Source organism: Musca domestica, unplaced genomic scaffold, assembly GCF_030504385.1.
Source record: "Musca domestica strain aabys unplaced genomic scaffold, Musca_domestica.polishedcontigs.V.1.1 1, whole genome shotgun sequence".
NCBI lineage: Eukaryota > Metazoa > Arthropoda > Insecta > Diptera > Muscidae > Musca > Musca domestica.
In genome coordinates this window covers 28,537,013-28,560,076 of record NW_026712114.1, presented here as the reverse complement: position 1 = coordinate 28,560,076, position 23,064 = coordinate 28,537,013, and the positions used below count along the sequence as shown (strand labels likewise).

The following is a 23,064-nucleotide window of genomic DNA, read 5'->3' as shown; positions in this document are numbered from 1 at the left end:
ACACGCTTATGTTCCAGATTATGCGGTGCAATGTGAATAAAATATCTACCAAGTGATTTTAACGTGGGGGCATATAGTGTATTGAAAGAATGACCTACATAGGAAAACATAAATTAAGTTAGGAAAATTCATTTTTGACATACAGAATTAGGAAGGTCGAAAATGCAACAGTACATGGATAGTTTACTTGGAATAGTTTTGGGATTTTCGAATAGATTCATGAAAGTAACATACAATTCCGTTTTAAGCAAAATTTATCAAAAGAAGAAATATTCGGCACAAAAAAAACTCACTGTAAACCGCAGAAAAAACCGTTTTTTTAGGTTTAACATTAAAATTGCACTTAAAAATTATGTTGTTAATATTTTACTGCTAATTTGACACGTTTCCATTCTAAGTCAAAATTTTCCCTAATACTTTATTTTTTTAGAAAAAAAAATTAAAGGAAGACAATATCATAAATTTTAATTTAACAAGTAAGCAAAGGCTGTAGTCGTGCGGGGCCGACCATGTGATACCCTACAACACTACAATATGTTCGAAGCCCCCTTATATCCACATCCATTTTGGAAGATTTCGTTTTTGAAATAATGTCAAAAAGCCCCGACCAGAGGTTACCCTTATTTTTTTGACCCGCAGAATTTGACCGATATTTACGCACTCCGTAGTGTTGTTAAGTAATCAAAACAATTTCACACGAAAGTTGTCGTCCATTTTACAGTCATTCAAAATGCTAGACTCCTTCCTTGTCTTTAACTTTCTTCTTTTTCAATTGTGGCTTATAGAGCGACTACAAAATTAGAAAAATTTTTATTTTTTTTTTAATCCATTTGCACCTCAAACCTGTACATCTTAAGAACAATAGGCTTTAATTCTGACCCTAACCCTACCCCCATGCAAAATTTCGTGAGGATCGGACGATAATTGCGACATGCATATTATACCCTCAAAACGTAGTGGTGGGAGGTGTAAAAGTTCAGAAAATGTACAATTCAAAATTGTCAGTCAAATTGAAAAAATCGCATGCGATAAAAAATATGACAAAAATTGAAAAAAAAAATCGACAAAAGATATTCACTTTTTTATTGGAATATTTTCCCGCGATTTTTTAGATATTATCGTTTTTTGGCAAGAGACCATTTCAAATTGATGGGAATTGTGAAAATCGACACAGCGGTTCTTGATTTATAAGCAGAATAAGTAAGATCATTTTATTTACATATATATTGTACACATTTTCCTATATATCCGATTTCTTGGCTATTAGCATCAATGTAATGGTCAGAAGTGATCTTTTAATGTATTTACGATTTGGCTGAGATTGAAAATATTCGCGGTTTAGTAGAAAATTTCCCATTTTCTTACATAAAAGTTAGATATTTTTCTGTTTTTGGTCCATTTCCACCCAAAAACAATATGGTTCTTTTCTGACCATAACCCCACCTCCATTTTCAATTCCGTGAGGATCGGTTCATAATTGCGACCTGTAGCTTGATTACAAATTAACATGGACAGACGGACGGACGGACATACATAGCTAAATCGACTCATCTCGGCGAGATAGAAAGATCCGTATATAAACAAGTAAGCAAAGGCTATAGTCGTTATACCCTACAACACTACAACATGTTAGAAGCCCGCTTATGTCCAAATCCATATTGGGAGATTTCGCTTTTGAAATTACGATTTTACTAGGGACAATTGCCCAACATTTATGCACTCCGTCGGGCTATTAGTTGCTTTAGTCCATTTTACAGATAAATATAATCCAATGGTCATCCAAAATGCTAGAATTCTTCCCTGTCTTTAACTCTCTTCACAGGCGTGTCGATTGGCTTCAATTGTGTGATCGGAAAAACATTTATGTTTTTGATTAATTTGAACCCCTAAATATTTTGCGATCATCTCCAAAAGCAATAAGCCCCTCTGTATCTCCAAATTTAGACTCATCTATATGATTGTCTACGATTTGGCTATATTCGTCAACGAAATCAACATAAAAAAGCCAGAAGTTCGAGTTTTGTGTATTTCGGATACCGCCAGTAAGTAATGCTTGTATTTTTTCACACAAAATTAGTGTTCCATTGTACCCGCTGTCCTAAACTCTAACTTTATGCGATATTTCGTGTCCTTCGGTTTCTATTTGTGACATTTATAACGGCTGCAAAATCAGGAAAATTTTAGTTGTTGGTCCATTTCAACCCCCTAATATATTTCGGACAGGCCTAGCCCTTCTGAGCCCAACCCTTGTGAAAATTTTCGTGAGGATCGGACGATAATTGTAAGTATTACAAAATATTATAAGTCAAATTGAAAAAATCGCATGCGATAAAAAATATGAAAAAATAAAAAAAATGTCACAAAATACTACAAAATCTATATTAACATCATTATTGGCATATTTTTCTGCGATTTTTTTAGATTTTACTTTAGATACTTTTATGTCAAGAGCGCATTCTGAATTGACAAAATTTGTCAAAATCGGTCCAGCCATTCTTTAGATATAAGCATTCTAACTAACATCCCCTTCCTTTGTATATACACATTGTATATATTTCGCTATATAACCGATATATTTACTATCGGCATCTACGTAACGGTCTGAATTGATCTTTTCGTCTATTTGTGATTTCGCCGGGATTAAAAATATTCGCGGTTTAATGGAAAATTTTACTTTTATTTAACACAAATGTTGTGGCCTATTTCACCCACTAAATATTACCCGATGACCATCAAAAGTGGAAGACTTCTGCCCAGCCGTAACCTCTAGCCCCATGCTAAGTTCGAGGTCAATTGGTCTATAATTGCGACCTGTAGTGCAACTGCAAAATCAGGAAAATTTTCATAAAATTTTTGGTCCCCTAAATATTATGCGATCATCTTCAAAAGCAATAGGGTTCTATTCTGGTTCTAGACCCACTTCAATTCTAAATTTCGTGAAAATCGGGCCATAATTGCGACCTGTAGAGTGATTACAAATTAACATGGACAGACGGACGGACATACATAGCTAGATCGACTCAGCTCGGCGAGATAGGAAGATCTATATATACTTTCCTATGTGGGAAACCAATATTTCGAGGTGCTACATAATTTTTGGCCCAATCAAACTTATAATACCCCCAACATGAAAATGTTAAAATTTTACATTTTTAAGCTATTTTCTTAGATTTTATTCTTTTCTGCCAAGACACAATTCCGAATTAGTCTGAATCGTCAAAATCAGATCAGCGGTTATTGAGTTATAGTTGAGCAGTAGTCAAAGTTTCGATCGAAAAGATTCTTTGAAAATATAAATTTCAAATTGCCGGTGATTTTTAAATAACTTATGATGAATATATTTATGAAAAGATCTTCATTAACTATAGTCTTGTTCAATTCCAATTGGGAAAACTGTTTGTTACATAATTACAAAAAATAATAATCGACACCTTCTAAATTTCCAAAATTCAATGACAACATCGAAAATACAGCATCCGCTTCGTTCCAAAATCATAATTTTTAAGAAAAATAACTCGAACCACTAAATATCCGGTTCGAAACACATTTTTTTTTGTTCACAGCCATATTGACAAGTGTCGGCGTGTGTGTGTGCTCTGAGAACCATGTGTTTTTATTTTTTCATTTTAATTTTCTGTCAAACAAAAGAGAACATTTCGAAATGGTTTGTTAGAAAAATCACTGCTGTTGTAACTGATCTAAGACAATAAGTTTTCGATTTTCATTTCGTCCGTCATGGCTGAGATTAGTGTGTGAACGGAGCAGTAACAATGGGCAAACTGTTAACCGAAAATGAATGTTGCACTGTTGCAATGTCGGGCTGCACGACAACTTTATTTGCGGATGCTCTCTGACGACAAAACAATGCCAGAGAAATAATGCAAGTAAGGCTCAATTTTTTTCGTCTTTTACGATCATTATATGGTATAATCGAAGGACCGGTTTAATTCTTGTATAAATTCCATTGAGATATTTAACAGAGGCCTGTTAAGAATTTAACAGCATCCTGTTACCCGTTTGAACCGTTTCAGAGGTAATGTTAATTTCAATTTTTCTCTCAGCGATCAACTGCTCTCTTTTTTTCTCCCCTAAATTACTTGAAGCCATTGTATTGCTCAAATTACACCTGCACCGATCAAGCCACACTGAAAATGTTAAAACCAAACAAAAACTGGTTCTGACCACTTCTTGTCTTCAGGTTCGCCGTGTGTTTGTTGTTGGTGGTGGTCTTTCGTTGATTCTTTCGACGTCTTCGCCTCTTCAACCATGGTTTTGTTTACTTTTTCTGTTGTTGCCGCTGCTGCTGCTGCTGCTGCTGCTATTTTCTTGTCCGACAACTAAGTGCTGAGTTTGTTTGGCTTAGCTCAGTTCAGCGCAATGTTGTTGGCCATATTGGGGGCTCCCACTTGTTGCTCTGTTAAGCTGGCATTTCAGTTTACAGCGAACTATTGAGGCGTATTAACGTGTTGCCGCAATAATTTGCGTTCGTTCGATTCCGTACGATAATCATTTGACACACGCCGACGGTTTGCGTTTTGTTTGTTAGGAAGAAGTTACCTCTCCTCTCGCTTCTTAAACTGCATTGTCGTCTCATCCGCCGCGTCGTAGCCGTATTTGTCGACTACCACTTGTGTTTATGTCTATAGCGGTTTAATTTAATTGACCAGCCAGCGATTGTTGTCAGACATACAGCTGAGCAAGAAAACAACGCCTAAACTCAATGTTTCGTTTCGCCTTTTGTCTGTGCGTATGAGTGTATGTGTTCTTGGTGAAACATTTGCGCATGCGCAGAACCCGCAGAAAAAAATCGTAAAAATTGCAATTTGAATACATACTTACAACAAACATAAAGTGTTTAACTATTTTCCGGGTGGATAGTATGTCCCAAGAGCGACAGGTGTATATGCCGTAGGTGTTAATTGAAATTGCATTATAAAGTGAGTTTTATGTCCAAAAAAGTTAATTAAATGGCAATTTATGGATTATATGTTTAAGAGATGATTAAACAAATAATTGATAATATGTTTATGAAAAGTTTTAAATAGAATGATAAATATATTTGCTGGATTAAAATGTGGAAAATATAAAATTAAGCTAATGCTCAAGAAAAGGCGTACAAAAAGTAAATAGAAAAATAATAAAAAGCAAACAAAAAGAATAATAAAAAAACATATTCAATCAAATAAAAAATAAGTACATATAATAAATAAAAAATATAAATAATATAATGAATAAATGAGCAAAAAATATAGGCAGACCTAAACCCCATTTTCTTAATATTATTTTTGTGGTGCTCAAAAAAAAACAAACAAAAATTAAATAAATAATTAATTCCTACATACATATTATATTGTAATAATCTAAAAATAAATAAATATACAAATACATTACTGCACCAAAAACCGAGTTTATTATTATTTTATTATTTTTGTTATGAAAAAAAAAAAAACAAACAAGAAATTAAATAAAGAAGTATATAAAAAGATATATTATTAAATTAATAAACATTAAATAACCTAACAAATACATAAATATACAAATAAAATCAAAGAAAATAGACACATAAATAAACAAACCCAAAAAAAGCAAAGGATTATGCGTAGATGGAGTATTTTTGGATTAAAACGATTTTGAAGTAACAGCTGAAAAATCACCTTTACTGCTGCAAAACAATATGCTAATAAATTATTTAAAAAAAAAAAATCATAAATCGACTCAAAATTGAGTGGAATAATTATTAGTCGGAAGAACCGATAGTGATTACATAATGGTTCTATCTAAATGCTCTTCTCTCAACATTGGACGATATTTGTGGATATATCAGTAAAAGAAAGATTATGTACATAAGTTTTTTTGGTATGAGAATGGTGGAAAGTGTTGGAATATCTTTTAAATTTTGATTTTTCGTATGGGAAATATAAATTAACCTATATAGCCTACCTTTGAAATGAATCAAGAACACCGAACAAATTTATAATTTTTAAACTATTATCGCCTTTGTCGTATGATTATTAGACATGCAACATAGGGAACGTGTTCTGACAATTTCAATGCTAGGTATGAGGGGTGAGAGAGAAGAATCTGTTGATTTAACGACTGAAATTTAAAGTCTTACTCGAAATTGCATTACCGAAGCCAATCGCCATGACAACTTATGTACTAGGAACTACATCCCCTATAAAAGGACGTTTAATTCTAAGGTATTGACAATATTTTCCAATCGATTTAATTTTAATTCATTGGATGTGCAATAAATTTCAAAGCAGGTCCATGCTTCGGAGTTGTGTTCTTATATAGGATGCTCCTGATGTAATTTATTACGAGGGTCTTGACCAAATTTTCCACTTGAGTTTGCTTAAAAAAATGTCATTTTCGTGTCTTTAAGGTAGAAAATCTTATTTGTTTTAAACATTATTTAATATTTTAGAATAGCTCCCCCATACCGATGCGTCCATCCCTAGCCCACGTTTCCAACAAATTTGTTGTGGTAAGAAAAGCAAAACTCCTAAAGGGGGTTTACATTCCCAATTGGAATTTCCAATATTAAATAACTTCTGTTGGAAGCTTTCCTACCCCGCAGAAGCTAAATATTAATTTTCGCTCAAATCGATTGGAAAATATGGCCAAGATCCTCGTAGTAGCTAAAAGCATATAGGGCTGTACCAAAACATGCACCTATTGGCGTTTCTTCATAATAAGGACTTCAAATACCATAATCAGCCTATGCCAGTTTTTTAAAATATATTTTGGTATGCATTATAATTATTCGAAATTTTGACCCTTTCTAGCGGATGTACGAAGGAGTCGATAAATAATTTTCATTTCACATCTGACATACGTCTGATATAAGTTTTGCGACGTATCAGATATAGACAGCATCGATTACTTCCTCCACTTTACAAGATATGTATGAAAATGCTGATTTTTTTTTTTTTTTTTGGAGAAGTTTCCAGACATATTGGAGCGACACATTCTTTATTTACATAATTATACCCTACAAAATTATGTGTTGGGGGTATTATAAGTATGATTGGGCCAAAAATTATGTAACATCTCGAAATATTGGTTTCCCACATAGGAAAGTATATATGGATTTTCCTATCTCGCCGAGCTGAGTCCATTTGGGTATGTATGCCCGTCCGTCCGTCCATCTGTCCATGTTAACATGCAATCACTCTACAGGTCGTAATTATGGCCCGATCTTCACGACATTTAGAATGGACTAGGGTCAGAGTAGAAGACTATTGCTTTTGGAGATGATCGCATAATATTTATTTATTTGAAATGGACCAAAACCTGAAAATGTTTCTTTCGAAAGTTAGTATGAGACTAAAGCTTACGTCTGGGCAGAAGGATTTCAATTTGGATGATCATCGGGTAATATTTAGTGGGTTAAATATACCATAACATTTGTGTTAAATAAATGTCAAATTTTCCATTAAACCGCGAATATTTTTAATCTCGGGGAAATCAAAAATTGACGAACAGGTTAATTCTGGCCGTTACGTAGATGCCTATAGTAAATATATCGGATATATATAGCGAAATATATACAATGTGTACATACAAAGGAAGGGGATGTTAGCTAGAATGCTTATATCTCAAGAATGGCTGGACAGATTTTGACAAATTTTGTAAATTCAGAATGCCCTCTTGGCGTAAAAGGATAAAATGTAAAAAAATCGCATAAAAAGATGTCAGTAATGATGTTAATATAGATTTTGTAGTTATTTGGGACATTTTTTTATTTTTTTCATATTTTTTATCGCATGCAATTTTTTCAATTTGAATTATAATATTTTTTAATATTTTTTCAACTTACAACACAGTTTGGATTTATTATATAAGGATTGCAAATATAGTCAGATGCTCACGAAAAATTTCACAAGAGTAGGGTTGGGCTCAGAAGGGTTAGGCCTATTGTTTTCAAAGATGTCCGCAATACATTAGGGGTTGAAATGGACCAACAACTAAAAATTTTCCTGATTTTGCACCCGTTATAAAGGTCACAAATAGAAACCAGAGGACACGAAATCTCGCATGAAGTTATAATTTAGGACAGCGGGTACAATGGACCACTAATTTTATGTGAAAAAATACCAGCATTACTTACAAGCGATATCCGAAATACACAAAAGGTGAACTTCGGGGTTTTTTATGCTGATTTCGTTGACAAATATAGCAAAATATCGCAGACTAGCAAATCACATAGATGAGTCTAAATTTGGAGATAAAGAGGGGCCTCTTGCTTTTAGAGATGATCGCAAAATATTTAGGGGTTCAAATGAATCAAAAACAGAAAAAGTTTCCTAATCACACAATTGAAACCAATCGACACGGAATTTTGCATAAGAATAGAGTTAAAGACAGGGACGAAGTCTAGCATTGCGGACGACCATTGGATTTTATTTAGCTGTAAAATAGACCACAACAACTAACAGCCTGACGGAGTGCGTAAATCTTGGGCAAATGTCCCTGGTCAAAAAGCTAGGGGTAATATCTGGGCAGTGCTCAATGACATGATATCAAATGCGAAATCTTCTAAAATTTGGACATAACGGGGCCTTCTAACATATTGTAGTGTTGTAGGGTATCACATGGTCGGCCTGGCACGTCTTTAGCCTTTTCTTACTTGTTTAAAAATATAATAAGTTGAATTATATTCCAGATATATACATCAAGGGGTCACAAACTGAATCACACAATTTTAATACTATCAATAATATGATTACTATACAAAATATTCCCTGATGCAATATTATAAAATAAAAACTAAAAAAATAATAAATCAGTGATAAATGAAGTTATAAACAAAACAAACTGTTGGATTAATAATAATAATAACCGAACATCAAAAGAAAACATAAATTAATGGATTTAATACCCAGCTGTTAAAGAAAAAAGGTTAAAAGTCTTCAAAATCAAATCAATACAAAATAAAAGAATAACGATTTCACCAAATTTATGGTTTTGTGTTCTAAACCCCCTTTCAACGGTTAATTAAAACTATTCAACAAAGCAAAAACTCAACAGCAACTCAACAATACAACGATGAAATTTCGCCACTGTTTAAAGCTACCATTTAATATTGAAATAAACGAAATACGACTGTGTGTGGAAATGGAAAAGAAAAAGTTATTCAGATTTTAAACTAAAAAAAAGTAATTTGCAAAATATGGTAACAAAAAACACATACACAAAAAAGTGAAGTGGCGAAAGAAATGTTTTTTTGAGATATGGAAACAAAAGAAGTAATTTGCAAGAAGCAACAGAAAAACCAAAAAAAGAGTGATGATTTGTGGATAATATTTAGATGATAAGAAAATTAATAAAAAAAAATCAGATACAAAGCATTTAAAAAATAAGGAAAAGAGAAAGAAGAAAATAAACTAATAATAGAAAATTACCTCCTAAACCAAAAGTGTCAAAAAACTACAAAATTATCTTGTGAAAAGATCATTGATTATGTTTTAAAACGGTACTTCCTCCTTAAAAAAAAAAAAAAAAAAAAAAAAAAAAAAACTCCAATGTGACTTCATTGTATGCACCTATACACAAGACCACACGCATATGCGTTAATCATCTAAACGTGCGTTGTTGAATGGTTATTCCATTTTCTTGAAGTTTGATAAGCATTTCGGAAGATATAAACGAATTTATCAATGGAACGTGTCTGTTTTTAATATTTAGCGTTCATTTATCGGAAAATACTTCATTGATAACTGAAAATTTCCTATATACATTTTCAAAATATGGTGAATGAATAAAAAGTTTCTTAGTGAAAAATGTGTTAATCAAATCTTGTTTTTTTTTTCAAAATGAACGTTAGATGTGGGAGTTTGTGTTTTTGATCAAAAATATTCAACATGTGAATACCAAATGGAATGTCATCTTTATAAATCGATAATAATATAATTTAATACAAAAATGTAGTGTGATTTTGTGAGTTGGAATGTTTTTAAAAAATATCGAGGTTCAAATATGAGAGCAGAAGATCACTTTGCGAATAAATTTGCTCAAAACAATTTTTCGAAAATATCGAGGTTCGAATATATAAGAGCAGAATATCACTTTGCGAAGAAATTGCTAAATACAATTTATCGAAGGTTGAAAAAAAAATATTGATCTGTGTAAAAAAAAATAATTTTCGTATTTTCCTTACAAGATCTTTGATAAGCCATCGTATTCCAAATGAGAAATAATAAAATTCATTTAGAAAGCTAAATAAGGTACTCCCTGTACAATTAAACGCTAATATATCCTAATATATTTTGAACATCCTGTGATCCCAACTCACTGTGAAATAAAGCCAACCTTCAGTGACTAAAAAACGCATAAAATAATAACGAATTTTAAACCATAGAAATTATGCAAATTATGCCAATATAACGGAATATATAACAATTCATATTCAAATTTTTATGACGAAATAATTTAGCAAAAAATAGAAGAAAGGAACATAAAAGTGAAGTCTTTAAAGAAATAAATATTCAAGTTGACATGAAAATAAGCAAAAAAAAAACGGATTTCCAAGAAAACAAAATATATATGAATATTATCAAAAGCAACGAAAAATTCAAAAATCAAAATGAACAAAAAAGCTTTTTTTTCTGCTGAAATCATAAAACCAACAAAGTGTTTTTAAAATTAAGAAATTTACATAATTAACTAATTTTCGTTTACTGAATAAAAATAGTTTTTTACATTTACCTAACAACCGATTTAAACAAATCATAAAAACACATAAAATTTCGTTATCTGGTGTGAAAATTTTTGAATAAAAGGCATATCAGCAAGACAGCAAATAAAAAAGTAATACATAAGATTTTTTGGAAGATGGAATAAAATGCAATAAAATCAATTATTAAAAATGGGAAGTAAAAATATAGCAACTTAAATGATCAACAAAACAAATGGGAAGGCACAATTAATGTCCGAGTAACGTTTTCCAGAATAGCTATACTCGTATACAGATATTTTCGGAGTTGGACAATAATGATATTTTGTGAGAGGATTTAAATTACCCATATTAAAACTCTGAATATCAATTTGCAGTTGCCTTAGTTCAGAATTGAGGTCGGAATCACCAAAACACCGAAACTCATACCAGGCATGTAAAATGCAAAAAAAAAGCTCTGTCTTTAATTTTGCAACAGACAGACGGACGAGCATGGTGTAATCGCGATGGGTGCAATACATAGTTTATAAATTCACTGAAGAATACTTTGAGATGATTTAAAAATAACTCTTATCATACCGACACTTTGATATTGCTAAAAAAAAATTGTTTGTTATTTTTTAAAAACAATTTGCTGCAGATTAGAATTTTCTATATATATTTCATATTTAGATGATATGACTTATTTTGGAAAAGAGAATATTCAAGTTGAAAATTATATTAATTATTTTCTCACTCCGACAAAAAAAAAAACAAGTAAGCAAAGGCTATAGACGTGCGGGGCCGACCATGTGATACCCTACAACACTACAATATGTTCGAAGTATCCTTATGTCCAAATCCATTTTGGAAGATTTCCTTTTTGAAATAATGTGAAAGAACCAGATGTTATGCTTATGTTTTTGACCCGGAGAATTTGGCCAATATTTAAGCACTCCGTCGTGTTCTTAGGTTTTCAAAACAATGTCAAATATAATCCAAGACTTCTTCCCTATCCTTAACTCTCTTCTCAGGCAAAATTCCGTGTCGATTGGTTTCAATTGTGTGATCAGAACTATTTTTCTGTTTTTGGTTCATTTGAATCCCTAAATATTTTGCGATCATCTCCAAATGTAAGAGGTTCCTCTGTACCTTTAAATTTAGACTCGTCTATATGATTTGCTTGTCTACGATATTTGGCTAAATTCGTCTACGAAATCAGCATAAAACGGCAGAAGTTCGCCTTTTATGTATTTTGGATTTTGTCTGTAAATTATTTTCAGCATTTCGGTAAAATGGAAATGTTGGTATTTTTCACACAAACGTAGTGGTCCATTTTACCAGCTGTCCTAAACTCAAACTTGATGCGAGATTTCGTGTTCTTTGGTTTCTATTTGTGACCTTTATAACGGCTGCAAAATCAGAAACATTTTTAGTTGTTTGTCCATTTCAACCCCTAAATATATTGCGGGCATCTTAAGCAAAAATTTGCTGAGCCCTTCTGAGTCTAACCCTACCCTTATGGAAATTTTCGTGAGCATTAGAAGATAATATACATTTAAAACAAAATACATTTTAATACTATAAGTCAAATTGAAAAAATCGCATGCGATAAAAAATATTAAAAAAAAAACACAAAATATTACAAAATCTATATTAACATCATCATGCCTTTTTTGTAGTTTTTGTTAAGAGGGCTTTCTGAGTTGGCAAAATTTGTCAAAATCGGTCCAATTATTCTTAAGATATAAGCATTCTAGCTAATATCCCCTTCGTTTGTAAATACACATTGTATATATTTCAGATATGTTTACTATCGGCATCTAAATAACGGACAGAATTGACCTTATCACCAATTTGTGATTTCGCCGGGATTAAAAGCATTCGCGGTTTAATGGAAAATTTGACTTTTATTAACACAAATGTTATGGTGTATATCACCCACTAAGTATAACCCGATGACCATCCAAATTTAAGGGCTTTTACCCAGCCCTAAGCTGCACATAAGCAACTGCACATTATATTTTTGAGTTTTTGATCCATTTCAATACCTAAATATTTTGCGATCATCTCCAAAAACAATAGGCTTCTATTCTGGCGCTAACCCCATATCCATTTATAATTTGGTGAGGGTCGGGCCATAATTACGACCTGTAGCTTGATTACAATTTAACATGGAGAGACGGCAGACGGACATACATAGCTAGATGGACTCAGCTCGGCGAGATAGGAAGATTTATATATAATTTCCTATGTCGGAAACCATTATTTCGAGCTGTTGCAGAATTTTTGGCTCAATCAAACTTACATAGCGCTGTAGGGTATAAAAATTTTGCATAAATAGTTTATTGAGGTCTTAGGTGCATTTTTGTTAGATGGTATTTTGCTAACATTTTCGCATTTATAGATCAGAACCCGAGAAGAAACCTTTGATAATTTTGACCTCAAAGATGATTTTTTTTTTTTGGGTTTATATATTTGAAATTATTGCTCGTATAACAATAGCTATAACTTTGTCCCAGGGGGATAATCAAAATTCTAAACCATTTGCAAGATATGATATGATGATTCCTTTGAATATAAAGGCCCAAAGTTTAACTGCGAAAGTATTTCTTCATCTATTTGTTGGTCGTCTATCATGTTTCGGTGTCCGAATGAAGCTAAAATTTGTTGAAAAGAAAATAACCGATTTTTTATGAAGATAGTTTGTACTTTAAAACCATAAGATGTCATGGGGTCGGCGTAGAATAAATCCTGACAAATTTGGTTCATATCGATTCTGATATGTCTAGCTATAACTTCCATGCATCATATTTACAACTCTTCACGCTACCGTTAAAGTTATATCACATTTAGTCTCTGTATACCTCTATCAAATAAGAATGAATTCATTATAAAGATAGGTTTCGATTCGATACGATTCACTCCTTTTGATGAGTCGTCCTTAAAAGTCCAATGTCATCAAACGAACCTCTTATTTAAAATCTCTTATTAGGTTACCAATCGATGTAGTTGAAAGTTGGAACATTGTATTATTTATAGCAGACTTGGGTCTGGAGCTAAAATAAACCATTTTTGTCAAACCTCTCCCAAAAATGGAATATTTGTACCCTCTGTTAAAATTTTGATTTTTTGTATTGAGTAGTATTTCATATGAAAACCACATGAATATCAGCTGTCATAAAGTCTAAACTCATCTTCAATATCATCGAACCACTAATAGTATATTCATAATTTATGTATTGGCCACATAATAATAGCTTGACGATTATCATTTCAAAAATATCAATAAAACGTGTCTTTCCAACATCATCTTGACACTATCGAATTTCTTAGTGTGCTAGTCTAAAAAAAATAATAAAACTTCCGGTATGAATTGTGAAAAAGAAAAACGAGAGCAAAAGATATGGACAAAATCATAGTCAAATTTCAAGTTTGTGTGGGCTGTAGTATAAAAGAGGGAGAGGGAGGGAAAGATAGATATGTATTTATAGTCTAACAAATGGAACGTGTTACTCAGTTCAAATAGCAGTGGGTCTAATTGTTGTGTGTTTGGAGATAACATGTAAAACCTATTAACAAATATGTGTGAAAATCAATAGTGAGGCATAATTTTAAGAAGATATGGAGCTGAAATATTTTTAGCTTGATATCGATAAAAAATTACTTTTTATAACCTACAATACCATATGTTGGGTGTATTATAAGTTTGATTGGGCCAAAAATTATTTAACACCACGAAATATTGGTTTCCCACATAGGAAAGTATATATGGATCTTCCTATCTCGCCGAGCTGAGTCTCGCCATGTTAATTTGTAATCACTCTACAGGTCGCAATTATGGCCTGATTTTCACGAAATGGAGGTGGGGCTAGGGTCAGAATAGAACCCTATTTCTTTTGGAGATGATCGCATAATATTTAGGGGTTGAAACGGACCAAAAACTGAAAGAATTCCTGATTTTGCAGTTGCTCTACAGGTCGCAATTATAGACCGATCAAAGCGGAAGTTAACATGGGGCTAGAGCTTTGGGCTGGGCAGAAGCCCTCCAATTTTGATGGTCATCGGGTAATATTTAGTGGGTGAAATAACCCACAACATTTGTGTTAAATAAAAGTCAAATTTTCCATTAAACCGCGAATATTTCTAATCCCGGCGAAATCACAAATAGACGAACAGGTCAATTTTGACCGTTACGTAGATATCGATAGTAAATATATCGGATATATATAGCAAAATATATACAATGTGTATATACAAAAGAAGGGGAAGTTAGTTAGAATGCTTATATCTCAAGAATGCCTGGACCGATTTTGACAAATTTTGTCAATTCAGAATGCCCTCTTGACATAAAAGCATAAAATCTAAAAAAATCGCAGAAAAATAGGCCAATAATGATGTTAATATAGATTTTGTAGTATTTTCTGACATTTTTATACCCTCCACCATGGGTAGGAGGGTATATTAACTTTGTCATTCCGTTTGTAACACCTCTAAATATTCGTCGTAGACCCCATAAAGTATATATATTCATAATCAGCATAAAATTCTAAGACGATTTAGCGATGTCCGTCTGTCTGTCTGTCTGTCCGTCTGTCTGTCTGTCTGTCCGTCTGTCTGTCTGTTGAAATCACGATAGAGCCCACATTATTTGACGTAGACCTTTGAAATTTGGCACAAGTATGTGTATTGTCCCTAGGATGGTTGGTATTGAAAATGAGATATATCGGTCCACGTTCTGGTATAGTCCCCATATAACGGTACCTCCCGATATTCGATATTTTGATGATTTATGCCACATTTTTTCACGGATTTATCTGAAAATTGGTATTTGTAGGTCATGACGGGTCTCTGAGCGTGTGGCGAAACATTGCATGTATAGGTCCACGTTTTGGTATAGCCCCCATATAACGGTACCTACCGATATTCGGTATTTTGATGATTTATGCCACATTTTTTCACGGATTTGTCTGAAAATTGGTATTTGTAGGTCACAACGGGTCCCTGAGCGTGTAGCAAAACATTGCATGTATAGGTCCACGTTCTGGTATAGTCCCCATATAACGGTACCTCCCGATATTCGGTATTTTGATGATTTATGCCACATTTTTTTCACTGATTTGTGTAAAAGTTGGTATTTGTGGGTCATAATGGGTCCTAGCTCGTGTGGCGAAACATTGTAATTATAGGTGCACGTGTTGGTGTAGCCCCTATATAACGGTACCTCCCGATATTCGCATTTTAATGTTTTTTGCCACATTTTTTCTAATGTTCTTTTACCCTAGGGTGGAGGGTATTAAAAGTTTGGCCCGGCCGAACTTAATGTTTTTTTACTTGTTTATTTTTTCATATTTTTTATTTGACTCATAAATCCTCACGAAAATTTTAACAAGGGTAGGGTTGGGCTCAGAAGGGCTAGGTCTATTGTTATCAAAGATGTCCGCAATATATTAAGGGGTTGAAATGGACCAACAAATAAAATTTTTGCTGATTTTGCAGCCGCTATAAAGGTCACAAATAGAAACCAAAGGACGCGAAATCTCGCATAAAGTTAGAGTTTATGACAGCAGGTACAATGGGCCACTAATTTTGTGTGAAAAAATACCAGCATTACTTACAGGCGATATCTGTAATACACAAAAGCCGAACTTCTGGCTTTTTATGCAGATTTCGTTGACGAATATAGCCAAATATCGTAGACAAGCAAATCATATGGATGCTTTTGGAGATAATTGAAAAATATTTAGGGGTTCAAATTAACCAAAAACAGAAATGTTTTTCCGATCGCACAATTGAAGCCAATCGACACGCCTGTGAAGAGAGTTAAGGACAGGGAAGAATTCTAGCATTTTGGATGACCATTGGATTAAATTTAGCTGTACAACTAACAGCCCGACGGAGTGCATAAATGTTGGGCAAATGTCCTTAATCGAAATCCTAATTTCAAAAGAGAAATCTTCCAATAAGGATTTGGACATAAAGGGGCTTCTAACATATTGTAGTGTTGTAGGGTATAACATAGTCAGCCCCGCACGACTATAGCCTTTGCTTACTTGTTTATTGTGAGGTTGGCTTAGAAGTTTTATGCCGCATACTATTCTTCTGCGGAATTCTAAAATGTCTATCGAATGACTTAAGGCTCAATATCGACTTGCACAGACTAAGCAACACCCCAAATCGAAAAGTTCTTTTAATTGTTTAACAAAAATGATGATTTTTTTTATTTTAATTAATATATTGAAATATTGTATTTTATTACGCTTTTACTTTCCTTTCGAGCTATGTTCAATGAGATACAAAGTTTTACTCTCCCTTTGATACGCTCTTTTGTGTTTGATTTCCAATATAATTCAATTTATCACACACGTTGCGGTCTGATTCTCTTTTCTTTGCAACTCACTTCAAACACCACACAAAATTAGAACAACAATTGACCTCGAAATCACCTCCATTGGTAACTTTTACTTTTGATACCGATGAAAGTACACACATCACTTCATTCACTTCAAAATCTTCCTTTAATCCCAAAAATTATCAAGCACACAATACCAAATATGTACTTAAATCCTCTAAAATTTTCGTTAGCCAAAAGCCAAGTCAAATTAAATCGTATAAAGTGAAAGGTTTTTCCTTCAACATATCTTTTGTGGCTCTGTCTCTAGATGTTGTTGTTGGTGTTTGATGTTTATGGTATTGCATATTCATAAACAACAAATCACCAATCAACCGTACAAGATAAGTGCGATAAACACATTTTTAGGCAAAACACACAAGAAAAACATCAAAGAAATTCGCTTATGCCCCTCCAAATGGTCGACACACAAGCCAAACGCAGCATACACTATTCTTTCATTCGCTTGTTCGGATGTAGAAAAAACCAAAAGCAAAAGAAAATTTTCAAATTAAGTCTTACCATAAAAAGCGTGGTTGAATTTTCTTCTGCCAACGCTGCAAGCGTTTTCTTAGGAAAACGTTACTTTCATCTAACATTATAATGGGAAATTGCACAGTGTTTGGAAAGAGGGTTATTGTTTTATAAAAAAGAACTTCAGAAAACTTAAAAAAATTTCAAAATAAATTTAAAATTGTTTTAGAAAATTCCACGAGTGATATTTCCATACAAGATCTCACGTTAATGATATTTTCTCATAGAGAGCAAATCACGTCAGTGATGCTTTTCTCATAGAGAAAATCTCACGTTTCTCATAGAGAAAAATCTCACGTCAGTTATGGGTTTCTCATAGAGAAAATCTCACGTCAGTGATGGGTTTCTCATAGAGAAAATCTCACGTCAGCGATGGTTTTCTCATAGAGAAAATATCACGTCAGCGATGGTTTTCTCATAGATAGCAAATCACGTCAGTTATGGTTTTCTCATAGAGAAAATCTCACGTCAGTGATGGTTTTCTCATAGAGAAAATCTCACGTCAGTGATGGTTTTCTCATAGAGAAAATCTCACGTCAGTGATGGTTTTCTCATAGAGAAAATCTCACGTCAGTGATGGTTTCTCATAGAGAAAATCTCACGTCAGTGATGGTTTTCTCATAGAGAAAATCTCACGTCAGTGATGGTTTTCTCATAGAGAAAATCTCAAGTCAGTGATGGTTTTCTCATAGAGAAAATCTCACGTCAGTGATGGTTTTCTCATAGAGAAAATCTCACGTCAGTGAGATGGGTTTCTCGTAGAGAAAATCTCACGTCAGTGAGATGGGTTTCTCATAGAAAAAATCTCACGTCAGTGAGATGGGTTTCTCATAGAGAAAATCTCACGTCAGTGAAATGGGTTTCTCATAGAGAAAATCTCACGTCAGTGAAATGGGTTTCTCATAGAGAAAATCTCACGTCAGTGAGATGGGTTTCTCATAGAGAAAATCTCACATCAGTGATGGGTTTCTCATAGAGAAAATCTCACGTCAGTGAGATGGTTTTCTCATAGAGAAAATCTCACGTCAGTGATGGTTTTCTCATAGAGAAAATCTCACGTCAGCGATGGTTTTCTCATAGAGAAAATATCACGTCAGCGATGGTTTTCTCATAGAGAAAATATCACGTCAGCGATGGTTTTCTCATAGAGAGCAAATCACGTCAGTGATGGTTTTCTCATAGAGAAAATCTCACGTCAGTGATGGTTTTCTCATAGAGAAAATCTCACGTCAGTGATGGTTTTCTCATAGAGAAAATCTCACGTCAGTGATGGTTTTCTCATAGAGAAAATCTCACGTCAGTGATGCTTTTCTCATAGAGAAAATCTCACGTCAGTGATGCTTTTCTCATAGAGAAAATCTCACGTCAGTGATGCTTTTCTCATAGAGAAAATCTCACGTCAGTGATGGTTTTCTCATAGAGAAAATCTCACGTCAGTGATGCTTTTCTCATAGAGAAAATCTCACGTCAGTGATGCTTTTCTCATAGAGAAAATCTCACGTCAGTGATGCTTTTCTCATAGAGAAAATCTCACGTCAGTGATGGTTTTCTCATAGAGAAAATCTCACGTCAGTGATGGTTTTCTCATAGAGAAAATCTCACGTCAGTGATGGTTTTCTCATAGAGAAAATCTCACGTCAGTGATGGTTTTCTCATAGAGAAAATCTCACGTCAGTGATGGTTTTCTCATAGAGAAAATCTCACGTCAGTGATGGTTTTCTCATAGAGAAAATCTCACGTCAGTGATGGTTTTCTCATAGAGAAAATCTCACGTCAGTGATGGTTTTCTCATAGAGAAAATCTCACGTCAGTGATGGTTTTCTCATAGAGAAAATCTCACGTCAGTGATGGTTTTCTCATAGAGAAAATCTCACGTCAGTGATGGTTTTCTCATAGAGAAAATCTCACGTCAGTGATGGTTTTCTCATAGAGAAAATCTCACGTCAGTGATGGTTTTCTCATAGAGAAAATCTCACGTCAGTGATGGTTTTCTCATAGAGAAAATCTCACGTCAGTGATGGTTTTCTCATAGAGAAAATCTCACGCCAGTATTATCTCTAGAAATCTCTTAGTTATAAAATGCTCCGAAAATAGCCCATAGTGATATTTCTATTAATATAGCTTTGGTAACACTGTGCACTACCACCTCCTCTCCTCCTAAGACATCAACAATAACTACAACATCATCATTATCATCTCCGGCCACCACAGCTAGGGACCCTGATGCATGTCGCTGTCTCTCGTTTTTATCTCGCTGCAGTAACTTTTTTTTGGGGTGGAGAGAGTTTGGGCCTATTTGTTGGGTTAACAGAACTGTCTGACAAACAGACAGTCGAGCCGAAAAAGAAAATAGCCTTTTCATGTGCATTTGGTGTTTATCGGCGAAAATGTTGGCTGCCGCCACCACAAACACCATGCTGATTCTGCAGCCACGGATTATGGTGTGGCGTTGACGTTTTTGGGATTATGCGCGGCACGGCGCATGCAATTGACCTCATTTAATAAACGGCAAAACGGTAAGAAAAAGTAACCAAAACAACGGCAACGACCACGACGACAATGGCGACCACCTTCGTCAATAACTTCAAAACCGTTGTTTGTTATTGTTATTTCTTTCTGTCCCTCTTCACTTCTTTTTTGTTTTGCTTCAAACACACAAAGAAGAAATGTAGGAAGAAATTCAAAGAAAAAGACTCTCCTTTGCCGCAATCATTGTTTCTTGTTTTGGTTTTCAGGGTAATTGCAATATTGCAAAGTGTTTCCTTCGTGCTTTCTTTCTTCGTTTCGGTGTCCCCCTGCTGATGTCGGTAATAACGCAATTTTTACCTTGAACGGGGTCAAAATAGACAGCCAAACACAAACAAAGCTACATGAAAGACCATAATAAGCGAGTAAAACATAATCGATTTTAGCCAAAAGAAAAAAATCCAAACTAAATGTGGGCGTATTTAGAGCGGATATTTTGAAATATATTGTGGCAAATTGGCAATGAAAATCCATGAAGGCGAACTGTATAAAAGTATCTTGGGTATCTTACTACTTTGCTGTTACATTTTAAAGTGCTCGCGTTTCTATTGCCAAACATTAAACACCAAGCGGTGGATATTTCTTACATTAATTGGATGCTGTTGTTTGCTATCGTTTTGTGATAAATTGAGTAGTTTCGAGCTTATTAAGGTAGCGAGAAAATTGAGGTTGTATTTAACTGACTTTGTGATAATGCAGCAATGAAAAATGTATTCGTAACACCCTAGGGCATACCATCATGGATACAAATCTAACCATGTTCGGTTACTCCAATTAAAATAAATAACAAATACCAACTTTCAGACAAATCCGTGAAAAAATGTGGTAAAATCATCAAAATACCGAATATCGGTACCTTTTAATATGGGGGCTATACCAAAACGTGGATCTATACATGCAATGTTTTGCAACACGCACAGGGGCCCGTTATGACCTACAAATACCAATTTTCAGACAAATCCGTGAAAAAGTGTGGCATAAATCATCAAAATACCGAATATCGGGAGGTACCGTTATATGGGGACTATACCAGAGCGTGGACCGATATATCTCATTTCAATACCAACCATCCTAGACACAATACAAATTGTTCTGCTAAATTTTGGCGCTCTATGTTAAATAAAGTGAGCTGTATCAACAGACAGACAGGCGGACAGACAGACAGACGGATATCGTTAAATCGACTTAGAGTTTTATGCTGATTTTGAATATATATACTTTATGGGGTCTACGACGAATATTTGAGGATGCTACAAACGGAATGACAAAGTTAATATACCCTCCATTCCAAAGTGGAAGATATAAAAAGAATAGTTCCTTTTAAAACGACGAACATTATGAAAGCGATTGAAAATTGAAAAAAAAGCATTTCTAAAGTCCATTACTTATAAATCAGTCTTTTAATAACCTTGAACTTATTTAATACCACAGCACAGATTTACTCTTCTTATTACTCTTTACTCCTTTATTTTGTGTGGGACCGCTCGCGAGTCACCCTTGTTTGAGATTAGAATGGCTGTATCGCTCGAAATGGAGTGAGATTTACTCTTTTTAATACGGGAGCAAAACTTGCTCACGAGCAGTGTCATAACTTTTGACAGAGATGTCACATCGCTTAATGACATACCGCGTTTGAAGCGTCAGTCCAAGCAGATTTTTACCATGAACCAATACACGCCATGCGAGCGCTCTGAAATAGTTGAAATTTACAAGAAGTCAATTGTGAAAACTCAACGTGCTTTTAAAACATTAAAAAATGTGAGATGTGCGCCTTCTAAGAACACCATTAAGCGTTTATACGAAAAATTTTCGACTGGTATGGCTCTTTCTAATCCGAAGAGGCCATATAAAAGTCGACCAAGGCGATCGGCCGAGAATATCGCTGCCGTACGAGCCAGTGTTGAGAGGTCCCCCAAGAACATCCCAAAAACGCCGTTCTCAGCAGTTGGGCATGGCTCGGTCCACTTTACAACGGATTATTCGCATTGATTTGCATTTGTACCCGTACAAAATTCAATTGACGCAAAGAATGTTGCCTGCGGACAAGCCTGGTCGATTGGAATGGGCCCAAAGGTCTGTCGAATATGGGCAACCTTGTATGTGACTGGAAAACCACAAGTGGCTATCGTTAGAGCACCCCAGCTTTTAAATGTTAATAAATCTTTTGTGTTTCGTACCATCGCTCGTTACCGTGATACTGGTAGCGTAGCCCGATGTCAAGGAAGTGGACGGAAGAAAACAGCAACATCAGCAGAAATAGTTCCAAAAAAAATAAAGAAGCGACTTGATCGAAACCCGCTTCGCATTGGCCGAAAAATGGCTCGTGAGCTGAACATATCGCAGTATTTCATTCGCAAATATTTAGAAATGAGCTCGGGGTAAATATATTAAAATTCCAAAAAGTGAAAGAACTTATACCGCTGCAGAAAGAAAATAGACTCAGAAGAGCTAAAGAGTTGCTTCGCTTGGCCGAAAGTGGTGAACTGCCGAATTTGGTTTTCTCCGATGAGAAAACATTCGGTATCCAGCACTTTGTAAACAAACAAAATGATCGTGTTTACTTACCAAAGAGGTCAGCTGAAAATTTGCACCTTCGGTTGGCCACCAGAACTCAAACGCCGGCCATGGTGATGGTGTGGGCCGCCATAATAGGCGATGGTCGCTTTCTGCTCGTATAAATTGACCGTGGCATCAGAATAAATGCCGAATATTATCGCAAAAATATTCTGGAGGGTGTATCAAAGCCTTGGGCACGCAAACATTTTGTCCGCAGACCTTGGACATTCCAACAGGAAGCAGCACGCGCCACCCAAGAAGGGTTACAAAATGAGGTTTCTCGCTTCATTTCCAGCGCACAATGACCGCAGAGCAACATTCGAGCAGCGTGTGACGGTTTCATTGGCCGTTTGAAGGCCATAATTCGTGCACAATTTTCTTGTAATTTAGCCCATACTAA

The 23,064-nt window shown here is 34.5% G+C and overlaps 1 protein-coding gene across 1 annotated transcript in view; it reads left to right on the top strand.

Annotated features, from left to right (window-relative positions):
* Positions 1-4,441: 4,441 nt before the first annotated feature.
* Positions 4,442-23,064, top strand: part of LOC101899769 (cadherin-99C) — a 325,203-nt gene continuing 306,580 nt past the window's right edge. The window contains exon 1 of the mRNA XM_005190920.4: positions 4,442-4,937. The gene's annotated coding sequence lies outside the window, so the exon portion shown is untranslated. The remainder of the gene's footprint in view (positions 4,938-23,064) is intronic.